Below are 20,745 nucleotides of genomic sequence, written 5' to 3' on the forward strand. Positions count from 1 at the left end.
AAATATTATTATTATACCACTCATATATGATTTTGTTTTGGTTTTTATCTTTTATCATGATAACACAACACGAAAATCTAAATATAATTTACAAATATGCGTACCTAACTAAATTTAAATTTAAAAATTTTAAATTTACCATAATGTCGTATAGCTTATAAACTTTCATACTATTTCAAAACATTGTTTTTTTTGTTTCTTATATTATGTTCATATTTATAATTTACTCAATACACAGAAAAACTTATTTGAAGTATAAAAATATAAAAATCTTATTATACTACCTATACCATAAAGTTATAAAATCAATCAAATAAAAAATTTTCAAATTATTTGATTTCGATCTGTTTAAATAATACTTAATAGAGGAAAACCGAATAAACTTTTATAAATGTAATACGCATAGGTAACGAGTAGGTGATTTCATCAACCATCAAAATATATACATCATTATTACTGAGTAACTGAGTAGGAACCTACAGCGAAAAAATAAGTAAGTTATATAATATAGTGAAATAACTTAAAATAAGATGTATCATATAAAATGTATAGACTAATGATTATTTTATTGTAACCTAAGTAATTTATGATTATAAATTTTATTATAATATGCACAAATATATTTCTTTGTTTTTGTTACTATAACATTCCACACATTTTTACGTTTTAAATATTCGATTCTTGCGGTACAACAATTATTATGGTTTTTTGTTAAAATTTGAATGAAAAAAATTCTCATATGTTTATATTTTTAATTAAAGAAACCAATTATAGGTACTATAATAAACGAATTAATGCGTACAGTCTTTAAGCTTTACCAGTATGCGCGTTTCACTAATGATAGCAATCGGCAAAATTGTTGCAAAAATATTTATTTGATTAAATAAAAATATTTAATTTGCTTGTGGATTTTCTAATTTAATTATTATAATTAAATTCTTTGAGACATTTAAATAATTATAAATTTATAAACAACTTGAATACGAATAATAATGATACAAATATAAATTATTAAATTTTCTTTTTCTTTTTCATTTATATTTAATTGGTTTGATGCAAATAATAAACCATAATTTGTTCAATTACTAGGTACATAAGTTAAAATATAAAACTATATACCTACCTAAATGTAAAAATAGAGTTGAACGTCGAATAATCATCATAATTAACAATATTTAATATTATGTAAATTATAATCTCTGGTCCATAGTTCACAAACATAATATAGTAAAATCTGCATTCAAATCTATTCCATCGATCATCAATTACCCATAACTCTGTTAAGTGTTCGAATTAATTGTTTTAATATTACGTTTTATTTATTACTCGTAATGTTAGTAACATAATATATTCTACGTTAATTTACTTTTTTTTGTGTTGTGTTAATCATCTTCCTTAATGTGAACGACTTGTAGTTATATATTATAACGATATCACAGTTGACATATTGTAACGTAGCAGTGGTATTCAACCTTTTTGTAATTATGGCTGCATGCTATGCTATCCATACAATTTTTACGGAACAAACAAAGATAATTTTAATTTTTAATTTTTAGGTCATTTTATAAACTGTTTTTTACTAAAATTTTAGTGGTGCAGTAGTTAAAAAGTAAAAATATTCATACAGGTGTTATTTTTATCAATTGATTTATATTTTACTAAAGTTTAATTTTGGTGATCACGTCACCAATAGAGATAGACATAGATGGTATAGTAAATATAGATATATCCGATAAACTATTGTCATGTATAACTCACGCAGCAGTGGAAATATTAATATCTATAGATTTCCTCAATGAATTATAACTACTCTATTTTCCAATTGTTCGATGAAAGCCATAATTTTGTCTGGCGATTTTCATTGCTAATTTGCATTGGCATTTCAGAATTTTAATTCTTCTTTTAAATAAATGTAAACACTGAAGTTATTGTGAAGAATATACCGTCGTTACACGTCAACGCCGTGGCCGCCCGTTTATGTATCTTTCCACCTGTAAAATAAATATGAAAGAATCGCGTAACTTGTTTTTGTGCTGCTTGATATCTTTAATGTAGATTATGCTCCTACTAATGGTATTGTCAGATAGAGAAATTTTTGATTTTGTAATTTTTTTTACAATTTCACGGAAATCTAGTAAAATCAATTGTTCTCTTATTGTGTGAGGTTTCGTTCATAGTAGTAAATAAAGGGTCATTCACTAAATATACAATAGTTGTGGAGGGGGAGGGAGAAATTATTGTGATTAAAATCATGCGTGAGAAGAGGCGCGTTGTTAACCCTTAATGTAGGTAGTATAATAGATACCTAATATTATAATAACTATATAGGCCTGTATATATAACTATACAGGGCTGTGTAAATATATATTTTTTATGATGTACAATTTACCAACATAAACAATTGTTAAATATTTTTCAATTAATTCGGGAATATAATAATCAAAGTTTTATATTTGATATTTGAACACAATAATAGTTTTGTAATTGTTAGATTATGTTTTACAATAGATAAATTTTAATATTATTTTCATATTTGTATATTAATATATCTTACTATTGTACAAAAACACGAAACTAAACGATTGATTCTTATACGAATAGTGAATTCATGGATATAAACATTGCTGTTTAATTTCAATATTGATTATATATGTGGATATTGGTAAGGTCGTTAAATGTTGTATAATATCGTGAATTGTTGATAAACTGAGGATATGCATTAGCTCATTGCAATTAATATGCTTATGATCATAAGGTATTATAATATTATAATAATTTTATCTAGACTATTTCCGATTTTCATTAATTTTATATATTTTTTTGGTAGTATTTTGTTTTCCTGCTATTATCATATTTTGCATTTTTTTTTTTGAGTGTATAAAAATAAATTGAGTATACTTTATTCCATGTCTTGGGGTTTTCAACGAATAACATTTTATATATACATATAAAATGTAAATATTAGCACTAATTATAAGTTATAATCAACCTTTAAGTGAAAAAACGAATTAAAAAATAATAATCGCCAGCAAAATCACTAGCGCGTCCTCGCCATCAAATTCGAGGCAATGTGCATACTAAATATAGTAAGCATATTAAACAAAACGCTTATTTTTCTCTGTTGATTGGGTTAGTGACCCCCCGACGGTGACATCACACAAATAACACCCGCGACGGCGTGCATATAGCGGCTCACCCGGCGGCGACGGTTACGGATTAAACCATAGGCATGGTAGGTGTACTGGGCGTGGGTGCCCGACCGCGGACGACGGATATAAAGTCAGAAAATACGGAACCCGTGTATACGTATATAATATATATGTGTAGTAAAACAGCTAAATTGGAGGAACAAAAAAAAAGAAATCAGAGCGTGCGAGTTATGGGGCGATGAATAAAACGAGTGACCGGGAAGGATAGGAACCGTTGTCTTCGTCGTCGTCGCCGTTAAAGTCGCCCTGCACCGGTGTGTGTGTGTGTGTGTGTGTGTGTGTGTGTGTGTGTGTGTGTGTGTGTGTGTGTGTGTGTGTGTGTGTGATCAATGGCCCGCGGCGAGCCGGAACTCGCACGGGAGAATAACGAGAGACCTGAGAATAAAAAGAGTAAAAGAACGAACAAATTATATTACGGCAAAAAAAACGGAAAAATATATATTGAAATACCTAAATATTTGAGTAATTAAGGGCACTCATAATGCATATTAATAATATTTTGTATAAAACCATACAAACCTCCCCGAAAAAATGTTCAGTTGTGAAATATAGTATAGTATATAGTATAGTAGACAGTTGGAAGATTGTTGATCAAGCACTCTCGAGTCTCGATCCATTTTGTGTAGTGATTTCAATTTTATTTTTTTGCTGAATTTATTACGTCATATTTATTGAACTTTTGCGCGTTTGGTGTCTGAGTGTATTAAATTAAATGTTAAGTATGGATGTAGATAATATTCTACATTCTAGTCATATAGTTTAATTACTTGGCACGTGCAGGTTATGAATTATGATAGATCAGTAAACAGGAGTGTACCTACCCTTGAAGGCAAAGTATCGGAGTGTTTGTTCAACACAGTATACAAGTGAATTAATAATAATGTTTACGCTTCATCATCAGGACTAATGAAGTTGAAATCAAACGTTACACTTCGACGAGTCTGCTACAATCGCTGCATTTAAATCGTGATATAATTTGTTAATTACTATATTATTTACTATTAAGTTTTCAAGACAAAACGTTAAACGTTATGTGTGTATATGGTGTAACTAGCTATACATAATATTATTTTATTATTTTAAACGCTCAGTACGTGATTAATATTATCATATTATAATTTGAATACATATTTAGGTACTAAAGTACAATTTTTTTTTTGATTTGTAGTTTTTTTATAGTTGTGAGCCGATTATGAATTTGGTAGTGTTAAAAATTGATTGAGAATGGTTGTTCAATATTTAAGCAGATGAATGGAAGATTTGGTTCTGACGGTTCTATAATATACTATAATATTATATTATATGCTAACTAAGTAACACGCTCTAACAATACTTAGATAAATACATACAAAGAATTCATGGAGAATAGGTACATATTTTGTCGAATAGATTGGAAGATATCATTTCAATATTGTCACCGATCATCGATCTCATTCGTAAATGAAAAACACTTCTGCAAGTTTACGCATGCCCAATCCGTTATGTATATAATGATATAATATATTACAATCTCAACGACCCAAATGGGAATTTATTGGGATTCAATTTAACAGATATCGCACATTAACGAGATCGGTGAACGAACATGGAGCATCAGTGGATGATTTAAGAAAAAAGACCCAGTCCACAAACGTTACAGATGGCCACATAAAATAATTACTCGGGATTAGGGAAATGTTTTGGTTTTTGATAAATATTTTGAGTTTAAATACCTTAGTTATAATTATAAATAATAATAATAATAATTATAATTATTGAATTATAATATACAATGATTAACTACCTATACAAATTAATAAGGGACTAGTTTATAAAATTCGCAATAAAAATTGTAATTATGACGTTTTATTTTACACGAAATAATATTTATATTGGAAGAGATCTTTTAGAAAACAAACTTTAGAGATGAATTATTATTTATTTGTCATTCGTAATACTTACAACCATGGATATTATTATAATATGCAATAAAATATTTAAACATGTGCATATATTATACTCAGTCAAGTGAGGGAATTTGCCGATTCTCCGCATCCCCACGTGACTCCTTGCGCCTGCACCGAGACCGGTTGCACCATAGCAGGGGGGTGACGCGTGGGGATGCGCAGAAGAACCGACTTTCGTCGGGCCTCTGCGTATTCTGTCCATGGACAGCGAGTATCAATATTCCCGGTACGAGTTTGAGAGGAGTTGTTATTATAGTTATACCCACAGTCCAAGCACCGTGCACACATAACACGTAAATTCTGGAATGAGTAGATTGAATATTTTTCTGTTCTGTTTTGAATAAGGGTAAAAAAAATATATTTTGTTCAGATCCAGAGGCATACACTGGCGCAGCAAGGTCCCGGTTATCAAATGTCCATATTTGCTCCATTAAAAAAACCGCCACTGGTATACATACACGTAGGATACCTAGTAATTCTGGTTCGAAACGTCGCGTGTAAAATCACACGATATTATAGTAATATTAACGTCTAATATTTTCACGTGCTTCCATTATACAACGCCAATTCCACCGTTGCGATACCGTATAGTAATACTTATAACACGCATTCATTGACCATCTCGCGACGTTGTTTTCGAAAATTGCGCCGCGTACGATACGCGGTCTACTGGACCGTGACGGTGGCGGTAAAACGCGTGTATAATTATTTTTTTATACCTACGCCTCCGCCGCCGTCGTCGCGCGCGCATGGGCATCATCGATACAACAATATTTATAATGGTCCTTTAGTGTAGGTAGTTATATGGTCATGACAATAATAATAACAACAACAATAATAACTGTCGGTGGGGCGACGACGGACTGTAGTAAACGACGCGATGACCAAAAAGCAAACAACAATATATTATAATGCGTTTATAATAATAATAATAATAATAATAATAATAATAATAATAATAATAATAATAATATATATAGTGAGATAATTGACTAAAACACACAAACACGGACAGGAATTGGTCATCCGTGACTTATTGCCGGTGTCCGGTCGCCGCCGCAGGATAATCGGAAGGAAATAGAAAAAATATAATAACTATAGGTATATTGAGTTAAATAACCACTCGGAAGAATAACCATAACCGTGTTTGTCGTACACGTAGGTACGTATGATGCGTCGTGCATTGATTACGATAAATGTCGCATTATAATTCTCGTATAATCCTGCTATATCATATTATACGCCATACGACATAACCTGTCTATAGCAACATGATGGTTGTTCGGCATTTTCACGTAGACATTATACCTATTCTATTTTGTTTGAGCAAATTATCACATAATTTATACGGACGATGACATCATAGTTTGTTTTGAAATTTAATTTCAAAACAAATTCTCACGTTATTTATGCAAGTAAAAAATTGTGATCGAATTTATCTAGAGCTAAACATTTTTTACCCATGGTTTTAGTCGTCAGCGAGTGGCCATACAGTATAATATTATGGTTAATGTATAAATTAATCAAACATAAATCTTTTGGTACATTAAGATATTTAAATTAGATTATTATTGTTAAATTCATAAGTATACAAAATTATAGTCTTGGAAGAGGGACCTTTAGGGAATTGAGACATACATTACTCATTACTTATTAGACTTGCATACTTCAACATAATGGGCATACAATTTGATTTTAGATGCAGAATGAAATTAAATAACTATTGCGTTTCTAAAAGAACTGATATAGAACTTAGGTAAAAAATAAGTCAATTGCACTTTCATAACATAAATTGTATAAAAATTTAATTAAAAATAATTGTTACACTATAGTTGTATAGTCTCACATAAATATATATTAACTTTCAATGTCATTTTTATTTGAAGTGGTAAATACGCGTACTTATTTAAATACCAGATTTTTCGATACTTGTTCAATTTTTAGATTTATTTTATACAGTAGCCCACCATTAAATTAACTTGCACTATTATGAAATTATTATTTTAACATATATTTATTAATGTCCAATGTTTCTATAAACCTCGGCATTGGTCTTTGGTTTTTACCTTATCAGCGAGTTATAATTACAGGCATTATATTATTACAGGTATAATTAAAATTAAAAATAATACTCTATTTAGTAGTATTTACCTATCCTTAGCTGGCTTAGCTATCTTCAATAAAAATTGTGATATTTTTTTTTTTATCATGTTTCGCTTTTATTATAATTGTATGTGCTTATAATATAGTCATATAATTTTGATAAATACTACATATCTGCAGAGATATGTTTATTCATATTTTCGCATTTTCGTCTAATTACTATAACGAAAAAAAAATGATAACCTAATCATTAGGATTCGTCCTTCGATTAAACAACGACAGGCGGCTGAAATTTATTATGATATCAAATAATACAATAAGAATGGTCAATGATATGATTTGATAATATTTGGTGAAAATCCATATTATATTGTAAAAAATATATACATTCGAACATTTTTATATATGTATATTATATTTGTGTAGAGAATGAGTAACACAAATAGCATATTGTTTGATATTGCCAAGAAAATCGGAAACGTCCTTGCCTGGCAAAAGTTTTTGGCTCCGGCCAGACGACCTCGGTGTCAACGACGACGTTGTAGTGTTATGACGGGCGCGAAAACATTTATTTTTTATTTAACTATATTATTTCTTACCTCCGTGTAATATTATTTTATTATTATTCGACACAATTAAATCATTCTCCTTGTTCATGCTACACATTCGGCAAGGTTTACACAGTTGTTTCTTGAAACATTAGTCTCGGCCGCCGGCATAGCGATTGAGACGTATACGTGTTCATATGGTCTTAACAATCCCGTAACATAATAACATTACATTACATTATATTAACATTACATTATATTGTTTTCAAAATTATTATACCGAATGCAGAAAAAAAAATTATAAATATTTACTACGGAATATACGATAAGCGTGAGTTGTGAAATTCACTTATTGTCGCCATCGTCACCTATATGACCATATCACGCAACCTTGGCCCAAAATAATTGTATCGAAACTGCATCCATCTTGCTTGTCTATACATATTGCACGTTATAGACATTTTAAGAATAATTTATTGATCGAGTTTCAATAATGCTATTGTATAGGTACCTACTTAATTTTGTTATTTTGTGTTTTGAATAATGATATAAGTAGTAGATACCTATAGATTGATAGGTAGACAGTACAATCTATTTCCGTAGAAATGTAAAAGACGTGTCTTACGAGGTACACATTTTGTAAGTCTTAAGTTTAACGAATAAAACGGCACGTCATAATATTTCACCCTTGTGCCTCGATCATACATATAGGTATTAAACTGATATCAACCTAAGTCGGTCATTGGTTGCCAGTCGTAGTATAGTTTTAGCAACGCCTACTCTTTTATGCGTATTTCATATAATAGTCTATTATGACTGGGATGTCGTGGCGAGCGCTCACACATTCACATTTGTACCACGGTCACTGGTTAGCTAGCCAGCCAGGTGTGATGACAGCTTGGTCAGGACGTGACCGGCCATACCTGTGCGTGTATTCTTATTCATTTCTTCTTTTTTTTTTCACTTTTTGCAATTTTCATCTGCACCTGAAAAGTGTTTTAATAAAAAAAAACCTAGCTATTCGGAGAAAAACGATATCAGTAGACGATTCGACGGCGACAAAGTGTAGAGATTTTCAGAAAAAAAAGGAAGGAAAAACACAAGTGGTTTCATAATTTTATATTGCCATTTATGTGACAACTCTTATACATTTATGATGATAATATGTTATTAAATAATCTTGGTAGTTTTTTTATAATCTTCTTCTATTCTATGTCACACATTGCACATTGCAGCATGTATTATAAAGAGGTGTTCAACCCTTGTTTGATAAAACAGAATATTATTTCAAGTACCAGATGTTAATGATCATATTATATTCATATGTTTACAATAAATCATATAAACGCAGTTTTTTGATAAACATGTTTTACTCATATTTAATTTGTATTTATATAATATGTGTATAATACCTACAAACAAATATACGTTTGTCTTTATCAAATTAGAAGCATATTCATTAACATTTTAACAGTAAAATCATTGATATTTTTAGTTTGTATAATTGTATGTCATGTAGGTACTTATATTATATGAAATTAATTTTTTTATAATATATAATTTTTATTTAAAAAGGAATTAGTATATTTTTATGTTGTTATGAAAATTGAGTAATTTAAATAAACAATAAGAGAATATTAGGTACAAAAAATAGATTTCATCAAGTAATAGAAAAATATTTTCATTGATCATGTTAATTTTTGTAACACGAACAAATGTTGATGATTGAATATTTAATATTTATGTATGACACAACATACCCGCAATATACCAATAAAAATAATTTAAATGTACTACCTTTCATACGGCAGACAAATTAATTATAATATATATAATATTTGTTTAAAATTAAATTGTATTAACCTACTAAAAAAATAAAACAAAAATATTTGTATGAGTTTGTATTATAATATATAATTTAATAATTTATTTAATTTATTACACAAACTGAAATCATTTAGTTATTATATTATTATTATGTATATTAAGGTATTCAATTTGAGATTGAAATGTATATTATTGTGCATTTTTAATTTAGTTTTTATACTAATTGTGTTTTTTTTATTTTTCAGGTGAGTTATTGTTTATATATTATTTGTGTAACAATACAAATTCCTTATGGTAAGTCCATTTAAATATTTATTGGAAGCGTGCTTATGATGTTAAACGTTAGTATGTGTGTAACTCTTTAGCAGTAGGTATTAGAGTTTATCTAAAGCGTGTAAGATGATTTTAACATGAGATTAAGACATATTACTATCGTCAAATGAAAATATTCGTTCTTATATTTGTCATTTATAATTTTCGAATTATTTTTCTCAGACCTCAGTACATAATTTATCGAGGTATGAAATTAAGTACCTATATAGGAGCATATTTTATTTTAAGAAACTAAGTAAATTAGTCATTAATAGGTAGTCAATAAATAAGTAACAATTATGCATTTATACCCAAACCAGTATTTATTATTTTTGTTCAATAAATTAGAAATTCTATATTTTATACGAAATATAATATCATTTTATCATCATTCATTTTATTTTATTTATTTGTCGGCGTTCGTCAAAGATTCAGCCGATTAAGTCGGCGTGAAAATGTAGTGTGAAATTAAACATACCTATTTTACTCTTCCTCCTTGTTGTGTGTGTGTCCCTCACTAACTATTAAGTGTGTAACATATAATAATCATAACGAAAACATAAGCTATATATTATATAGCACTAGACTCTAGTAGCTACCGTTACGACCTGTCAATCTACATTAAGTCTGGTCATGACGTTTCTGCAAATCTGAAGACATATTATACAGAGTGTTTTATCAACTACTAATATTTTAATATTGTAACAAATTGGGGAAAACCTCCATTGTACTCACAGAGGCGGGCAAGTTAATAAAAATAATTAACTCAAGTTAAGTTAACTTAAGAGGACACAAGATCGATACGTTAAAAGTTAACAGTTAACAAATTATAAATTTAACTCGATAGGTTAAAAGTTAATATAGAAAAAAATATTAACTTAACTCAGTTTAAAAAAAGTTAATTCATTTTTTTTAAAACTAGTATGTAAATCACTGTAAATAACATAAAGAGTGATTGTGTCTTTTTATTTTCTAATTTATAAATTATAAAAAACAATTTTATTGAACTTTTATCATAATGTACACTGTATACCCTTTTACTTTTACTTTACTATTATTTACTAATTTAAACTATACACTTCTATACTATATACTATATATTTCTCAAATTAATAATTTAACAAATATATTTTTTTACATCATATAGCAATTTAATAATATAAGTTATATAACATTAAAACATAACAATTGTCAATTTATAATTTAAAATGATTAATTTTTTAAAAACATTTATAATTACAACTCGCATAATATATAATTTACAACTTAATAAAATATATGAATATACACAAAATTATGTTATCAAGAAAAAGAACAGACATGTTTGTGTTTTTGTATTGGATTATTTTTATTTTATACTAACATAGTAATATTTACGTGTAAACGAAAAATTAAAAATGTTTTTAACTTGATAGATTTTTTTAAAAGCAACTGAGAAAAGCTTAGTTATTTCAACCGTAAATTAAATTAGTTAAGTTCATAAGTTGATTAGAAAATAAACTAACTAGTTAAGTTGAAAAGTTAAAAAAAAAATTAACTTTTTAACTTAACTTTAACTTTTTAACTAGTTAATGCCCACCTTTCCGAACTCAAAGGTATTTTATTTTTAGTTGTAACCAAAACTACACGTACGTCAAAACTACCCACTAGTATAACTTTTTAATGTATATTGACACAGACCAATTAAATATTGTAATAGGTATCTATAATAGTAAATTGGTAGTTAAATTAATTATTTATACTAAATTTATACATCATATACTACATTACTACGTAGTATATTAGGTATCATATTATTGCTTTTAAAATGTTTTTAATTTACATGATTAGTTTTTGTAAAAAAATATATAATTTTTAGAAACATACGAATTCGTCTTATTTACAGTACCTATAGTTATGTAGATACTGACATGGTTCATTGCGGTATCTACAACATTTTAAACACATTTCAATTTAAATTAGTGTGAATAGTTATAAATAGTAAATACTAATTACCCATGTATCTATGATACATTATAAATATTAAATAGGTACCTGATCTTAAATTTAAAATAATATACTTAAGAAAGTATTTTTCATTTATCTTTTGGACTCCACTTAAGTTTATAAACAATACACCTGTATTAAACTGATGAAGCTTACTAATAATTGGGGTTGATTTTAATTTTCTTTTAATATTTAATTATACATGTATTTTTTCCATACACGTCATATCCATACCAAACGTATAACATGTCAATTAGATAAACTATAATTATAGTTTATACTTAATAATACTGTGAAGACACGTTTATTATTTGATATTTAGATATAATACCTAGGTACCATGATTAGTACCTATAATATATATGCTATACTAACTCGGTACAGAAAAATGTTTACATTTTTGTTATGACGTTTGAAAATATATAATTTTAACTTGTATAACATAGATAGCTGATGATATAATATATATACTATTATAATTATAGCTGTGCTGCGTGGTTCATAATGATAATTGTTTTCGAATGTCAATATAATATAGTTGTGCATTTCATATTTGGTATGTATCATGGGTAGGTACACGTAAATTCGGAATCCGGCGTGTCCGCACTTTTGAAGATTTTTAAAATATTGCAATGTAGGTACCTTCCAGGTGCTACGTGCGTTGTGATTTCTAGTTATTTTCTCGATCGATCGATCGCAGTGCGACTGACTATCTACGTGGGTCAGAAATTAACGAAAATCTGTTTATAATAATTGCCTGCTACCTATACAATATAATATTAGGTACGCGTTGTTCCATAATATTATACTATCATACTACCTAGTACCTATATTATACTAGTGCAACACTTGAGTATTCTAACCGTATAGCACGTAATAAACGCATATACCTTAGACGTGCGTGCTCTTAGGTGTTACAATATTATGATATGCTCACGACGGACAAAACGCACTGTATGACCAAGGCCGAGTGCACGTGGATCCGTGCGCGAATCGATTTTTACACGTCGCGGAAGACGTCCCCGACCGACCATCATCATTGCACTTCGACACGGAGCGTACACGTCGTGTACCTATTATCTATGACCGTCCGTGTGGTTATATATACATAATATATGTATATATATAATATGATGGGTACATTTACATACAACATATACCTATGTATTATATTATAATATATATATATGTATATAATATTATATCCGTTTACGACAATGAAAATATTATTATATTATGTAAAGTCATCGAGGTTGATGGATATAAGTGGTTTCGTACGCCGCCGTTTCGGTAATCATAGTAATTTGACGGCTGATGCTGCTCCGGACCGGTCAAAGACGGGGCGGCGGCGGCGGCGGAAGTGGTGACCAAGACGAACGGACATTCCATTCATAAAAATCTGCGACGCGGCAGTAGCAGTGGCGACGTGTGCGTGTTATATATTATACGCGGTGTGTATATATATAAGATTATATTATATGGGTGCACCAAGCCACCACTCGTGTGCTGCAGTGAAATACGCGGAGAAGAAGAGGTATCTCGTCGGCGTGTTCACGTAATATTATATTCTTGGCCGTCAGCTGAATCTCGTGTGACTCCCGAACAGTTTTTTTCCTACAAACAATAAAACTAAAAACATGTCTTATTCACCTTATTATAATATTATTACCAAAAAGACGTCCCGTCGGTATTATTTTTAAGGGGTTTATATAGGCAATTTTAGCGAGCTTTAGCTAAAAATCCATAAACGAGTATATTTTTCTTTATAATTGTAAATATTTGTTTAAATAATAAATTAAAAATATTATGAGATTCCTTCCAATTAATATTACGTAGTATCTTTAATTTTCTTAACATGTGTTTTATCTCTATAATTGCTCCGAACACAGTTATTGCCTATATTTCGTCAACGTCTATATTAAAAAAAAAAAAAAACAGTAGGCGAGACGTCCTCTTAAAAACCTATAACAATTTACGATTCGAGTTTTCGAATCGACCCGATATTGAGGCGGCTGAATTCTGGTTCTGATTTTCGCCACCACAAATTTGCTGAACTTACCGAGTACAAGTATACAATGATACAATTATATATTTTAAGATTTGTAAGATGACTGTCAAAGAATAATTATAGGTGTACGTCACTAGTATTTTAGATTAATAATTATAATATACATTATACAATATATATGGTATAATATATGAATGTAATAATTTTTTAAAACTTCGTATAGCTTTGTTATTTATATTATTAATCGATCATGTCCACATGTACAGTACGTTTCTATAAGTAGGTATTTGTTCTCAGATAATAAGTAGATTATTGAGATTATTTGAAGTATCGAATTAGGTAATGTATATTGTAGGAGATAAAACTGACTACTGAGCATTGGTGGCTTATTATAATTTAATATAGTTTATCATTCAAAAAAATATTTACCAATGCCTGCGGTGACGTTTTTTATGAATGTTTCGGTGTATCTGCTGGATACAATAATTTAAAACTAAAAATTCAAATTACTACATAATATAATGGGTATTACAATAATTATTAAATAAATTATTTTTTGAAATTCGTAAAACGTTCATAGTACAGTTTTGAATTTATTATATTTTCGTTACAAAGTGAATCTAGTCGAATGGTTTACATGCAACTTCTAAGGGAAAAACTGTATATGTGTAGGCTTACTGTAAACAGAGTATTAACTCCCTAAGGACAGGTCTCGTTTCCGAGGCAGCAATGATGATGATGATGATGAGTCTCGCACTTGACCTCCTTGCCACGTCTATATCTAACGTTCGCTCTATCTTTCCCTCCTTTTCTCTTGTTTCGTCCTCAGCACCGAATGATTAATCGTCTTGCACCACCATTGTTTCAGGGCTAATCACTCGGACTTTTAACTTTGGCAGTAGATACGATTAGCCGGTTTTTGTGCTTGTGTTTTACCCCGATGAAGATGTATGAACTTGTCAAACCATTGTCCATCCACCCTCTATACGTATACTTCTCCAAGTCGACACTTTAACAGGATTATATTCCGCGTTTCGAATCAACCGTAACAATTTTGTGTCATAGTCGACGGTTTTTTTTTGTGTTAATTGTATTAGGGGGATTATTATTAGGTACCTAAATTTTATTTTTATACAATACAGTTATAGGAAATATTGAACAATGTATTCAAACTTGAATTTGTTTTAATAATGATTAAGCTGTAATCTTTGGGTAGGTACTTTATTATATTTTAACAAATTGTTTATAATGTTTATACTTTATAGTTTATTGCACAGTAAAACTTTTGGCTCTCGGGTGATACATTGGTGCCTACTGTATATTATAATTTGTAGAAAATATTATATTGAGTAGGTTCCTGTAATAAATGCATCAAAAATAATAATTTAATAATAAATTGAGGTCTCAACTTACAATTTAACAGGTTATAGATAGGTACCTATTTGGATAGTCATAATGCCATATTATATCGTACTAAAGGATATTGGATTTCACGATCGAATTGTTACTTTTTTATGTTTTAATATGATCAAAATTAACTTGTATTACAAATTTCAATTTATTAACATATCATTATTGTAATAAATAGTACCTAATTTTGCGCAGTTTAGCAGTTATATTTTATCATAATTATCATGACGTGTAGTTTTAAAATTTATCTTATATCCAAATAAGTTGATATTCTAAGTTTGTTATTAACATTAAAATCGTAGGTAGATCGTAGGTACGTATCATATAATATTAATGATTAAAATATAAAAATATTATCACCATAACTTGGAAGTAACATGAGATTATCATAATCTGTATCTATTTAAACTATTTTTGATAATAACACACTAGTTTATTAATCTAGTAACTAATGTATAACAGTATGCTTAGGTAGAATATTTTTATAAAAATATCATTGTTATATTTTTTAAAAGTAACGTGAAATATCTTAGTTCTACACTTGGATAATAATATTTATTGAAAAAGATATTATAATCAAATGAAAGTATGAATAATTCTTATTTTCGGAAATATTATTGCCAAATATTAATATTATTTTGTATTTTTCACTACCTATAATATTATAATTGTATAATACACCAATTTTGACCTCTAACGTAGTATAATCCAAATTATAGTATGTAACTCTGCCACGAGATGGCGCTGTACATCCATTGAAACATCTCTTCAGCGGTTGAATCCGAAAAGTTTATTTCATAATTTATTTAGTCGCAATGTTTGTATTATTATTTTGATTATAAGTATAACATTAAATTAATAAATTAAGAATAATTATCAAAATAAAAAGTAATTAAAACGTTGATTTTTTCTTTTATGTTAATATAATATACATTTTATAATGCTGATTGAATAAATGTAATTATTTTTGTAATATTAGAGTTATTTCAGTTATTTTAGAATCACTTTTAAAATAGGTACTTAATAAAAAAAAATCATTGTAAACGTAACGTTTTTATAAAAACTAGAAAATACTATTCTAAGTTTAACGTTTGACAATAATATGAATTTATTAAATACAATAAATTACCCATATTATAGACTATAGTGTCTCATAGGTAGGTACTAATATTGGTATTTGGCGTTTGCGGACCTATATATTAAGTATATTATTTATTATTACCTACTGTTATTTTTATTTCTAACATTGAATAATCTAAGTAGCTTTAGCTTTAATTTTTATAATGATTAAGAAAATATATTTTAATGTAAAAGCCTTAATTTTAGTAGTTTTATAAGTTATAACTACTTATAGACATTCATTTTTTTTTATTAAATTTTAATAAAAGATAATATTTATATGAAAATAGAAAATTTTAGAAATTGGTTTTACAATGGTAAATTATGTGTATTGTTTTCGTAAAATAAATGCAGCGAAATCGCTTTAAATATTTTCATAGTCTCACAGATTGGAAATTTAACTCATACATATGTATACCTTTTATATTGTAAAGGTTCACATATAAAAGTTTAGTTTTATAAATATACTGACAATTTTCTGGCGAATAGAACTATGAGATTCAGTATCGTTTTTGAATGTAATGCAATTTTAAGACAACTTTCAACGAGGACCATCTACCTCACTTTTATTTATCGAGAAATCAAACTATTTTTTTTCTTTTCCTTTTATTTATTAGACTTTATTTTCAAGATATTTGAATTCATATTCATGGACTTATATATTTATAAGTGAGCTCTTTGAGAATGAATCATATTTTCCATGACTTGCAGTTACAAACAAACAAAATATGTCCTTATTCCAAAATATAAATTATTTTCATAATGTAACAATATCGAAGTTTATCATTGAAATAAAATTTCTCTAAAGAAACATGATATAGATTATACATTTATAAATTATTTATAAAGTTTTGGAAAAATATAATTTACGAAAATGTATTTGCTGAGATGTATAAAAAAATATATTAGGTTCATAAAATTTGACGCATTAAACAATAATAGAATATTTACTTATAACACTTTTGGGACACTTATGACTTGTAATTTACAAGTTTCATGAGGCACATTAAAAATTTAAGAAACCTCTCTAAAATCTTGGTAATAGTTTTAAAAGGTAATTTTTATGATCTTCTCAGCTGTTTCTCTCGTAAGGAAAAACTACAAATGCTGTCACGTAACATTTTTAGCAAACGATTGTGAGTTTTGCATGCACATTTTTCTTATTATTTAATAAAATAATTGAACCACATTTTCTTTTAGCAAAACACTGATCACATCTATTAATAATCTCACCATATGATAGTATGACACTTACGATCAAATTTTACTAATGGGTTACGATATAATAATAAAATATGCATTAGTATTGTTTGCTTTACGTGTACAATATGACTTATAAGTTTATTCTATCATTTATAATCAATGTTAGTAGGTATATGCTTTATTTCTGTACAGTTTATACATTAATGACTTTAATTTTAATTTTAATTGATTGAATTCTGTTAATTTGATTTTCAAATATATCGTGTGAAAATATGTACTTATGTATATTATAAATTGAATAAGTAATAATAATACATTTACTTAATTTCTAACTAACGTGAGTCCTATAAAATTAATTAAATTAATATTAACTATCAATAAAAAAATGCTTTTTCTTTACATAAGTAGTGAGTACTTATTAGGAAACTGGTTATTCGAAATTGGTCGAATAACAGATATACTTAATGAGCGAGTAACTTTCTACATATTTTTCCCACGGAATTGAATATTTAAATGAATATCATTGAACAAACTTATGTAATTTATTAAAATAATAATTTACTCACAATAAAATAGCGAATCCTTGTTGTCGAATCTAAGTACATATAATATACCTATACTACCAACAAAATACTTAGAACTTATCTAATATTTTAACTGTACATAAAATCATAACTTTTTCCTGTAGACTGTTAAAGATACATACCCACTATAATAATGATGATGGATCATGCTTCATAAAAAATATGAGATGAATGCCACACTGAGAATGGAGAGACGTCTGTAGGATGGTAAAAATATTATTATACCTATATAATATATCGTATACCTAACTACTATATTCCTTTTAGTAGATTGTATAACCGTTTACGTTATAATAGGTATATATTTTCTTACCGTTCAAACAGAACTTTATACTCGATGAGACATATATTACTACATTAGTGCATCATATACACATTTTAAAATATATATTTTTTATGGTATACATATAAAAAAAATCGATATACCTATTATATACGATATCTACATATAAACTGTTTGTACTGTTATATGATACATACCTATGTATAATATACATTATACTATAGTTTATGTATTTTTTAACTGTTTAAGTAATTTGCGTCTTTCGATTAGTACCTATATAACTTTAATTATAATATGTGTGAAATTGTTTGCAAAATCCTATGGCCGTTGCCTTACCGTGCTGCAGGAAAACGTACCTATGCTATTATAGTATATTATATTGTAAAATGTATAGATACTGCAGAGTAAATATGTAATTTTCAAGTATGGGCAGGTAAAAAATAAAAAAATCAAATTGACATTAAACTATATTATTACTTATCGTATTGTATAGGGTATAAATAATGTACAACCGGTAACTATCCTCCTACCGCAGACCTCTGCAGTGCTCCATGTTATGGTTAGGAGACAAACAACCCAAGTCCAGACACCTATGACCTATCCGCATCCTATGCTGTTGCAGTACCGTGAGTATAGGTACCTATACACGGAACAGTTTAGGATGATAAGATGCTGGTGCTGCTGCAGGACCGTCGACGTGCTGCAGCAGTGGTGGTAGTGATGCATGGTCGGGGTAAGGTGAGGGGCAGGTTGCATTTTAACCACTGCTGCCGTCCGTGGCAACCGACAGTGTCTGGTGGGGGGGAGGTATAGCGCGCAGGGGTGTTTCGAATTAACTGGTACCCACCCGGTGCCCTCCCTCCCCCATGCAATCCGCCGCCGTGACGATATACCCATCCTCGCGCCGTATATATATATATATATATACACGTGCGCGGCCCTCCCCTAGTTCTGTCGGGCTTTCTGCCACCGCCTCCAGCCCTCGCCGTCCACCCCAGTTGGATTTGGTGAAAAAAAACGCGCAGGAATTTTTTTATCGATTCCACCGGGAAGCTTATTTTTCACTTTTTTTTTACCCCCTCCTCCCACCACCACCGCAGTCTCACAACTTACCACGACCCCCCGACCCGGCGCCGGACGGGTTTTTTGCTCTACCCCTAACCTCTCTTCATCCAGCACATCGTGTCCAGACACCGCGATTTTTTTCCACACGGGACAGTTGGCCACGGAGGGGCGGGGCCAGGGTAAAAAGCCCGCGAGTAGAGCGCGCCCCGGCGGCCAGTCGGCCAATCACCTATCAAAACAAGACCGGCTTTTTTAGTCGGAGTTTATTTTTATTTTGTTTTATTTTATCTTTTTTTTGTATTGCCCCAAGTCAGTGAGCTTTTTTTATTAGTATTTTGACGGCCACATTTTTCGTCTGTTTGCCGTTCGCAACGCGCTTGTAAGCGTCAAGCATTTTTAAATATATTTTTAATTAATTTGTACATTTTATGTTTCATTGGCTATTTTCCACAGATTTTCTTCTATAGTTAATAAATTAAACACATCGTGATTGAAATAAAAATGTATTTTAATATCTCAAAAGTGATAACATTCGATGGTGTGATGGTGTTTTCTTTTTAAATTTTGTGGGGTACGTTTTTAATATTTAAGTGATCCAGTAAACAAAATTCGTAACTACGAATTCATTGAGAACTGTTGTAAGTATCTTATGATAAAAATGTAAAAACAATCAACTAGTACCTATACGATTCTATGAACTTTCAAACTGAAGGTACATGAACACGTGTATGTTATATATATATATATATATAAGTATTTACTTAACACAAAGTAACATTTACACAAAGAAACTTTTTAAAATAGTAATATAGTATAGTTGATAAATATAGTTTATTGAGTATTAGTAAAATAATATTGTTGATGTTGAAATATATTTAAAATATTATTCTTGATTTTTTTTTTAATGTAAAATATTAGATGGAATGAATCCTATTTTAAAAATATTATTTTCCAAACAAATAAGTTAAATTAATCAGACAATAGTTTAGACTTCTACAAAGTATAAGTTTATAGTGTGCCTAAATATAAATTATGGATGTTTTAATTATATTAATCTCAATATCCACCAATACTATAATATATTATATAATACGGCATAAAATATCAATAAATTGATTTTGGTTGGATATATTTGGTCGTTT

General features: G+C 28.8%; 1 protein-coding gene across 4 annotated transcripts in view; it reads left to right on the forward strand.

Moving 5' to 3' along the window:
• LOC100165100 (zinc finger protein rotund) overlaps window positions 1–20,745 on the forward strand; it is a 158,318-nt gene that overhangs the window by 9,833 nt on the left and 127,740 nt on the right. The gene's annotated exons all lie outside the window — the stretch shown is intronic.

Source organism: Acyrthosiphon pisum, chromosome A1, assembly GCF_005508785.2.
Source record: "Acyrthosiphon pisum isolate AL4f chromosome A1, pea_aphid_22Mar2018_4r6ur, whole genome shotgun sequence".
Classification (NCBI taxonomy): domain Eukaryota; kingdom Metazoa; phylum Arthropoda; class Insecta; order Hemiptera; family Aphididae; genus Acyrthosiphon; species Acyrthosiphon pisum.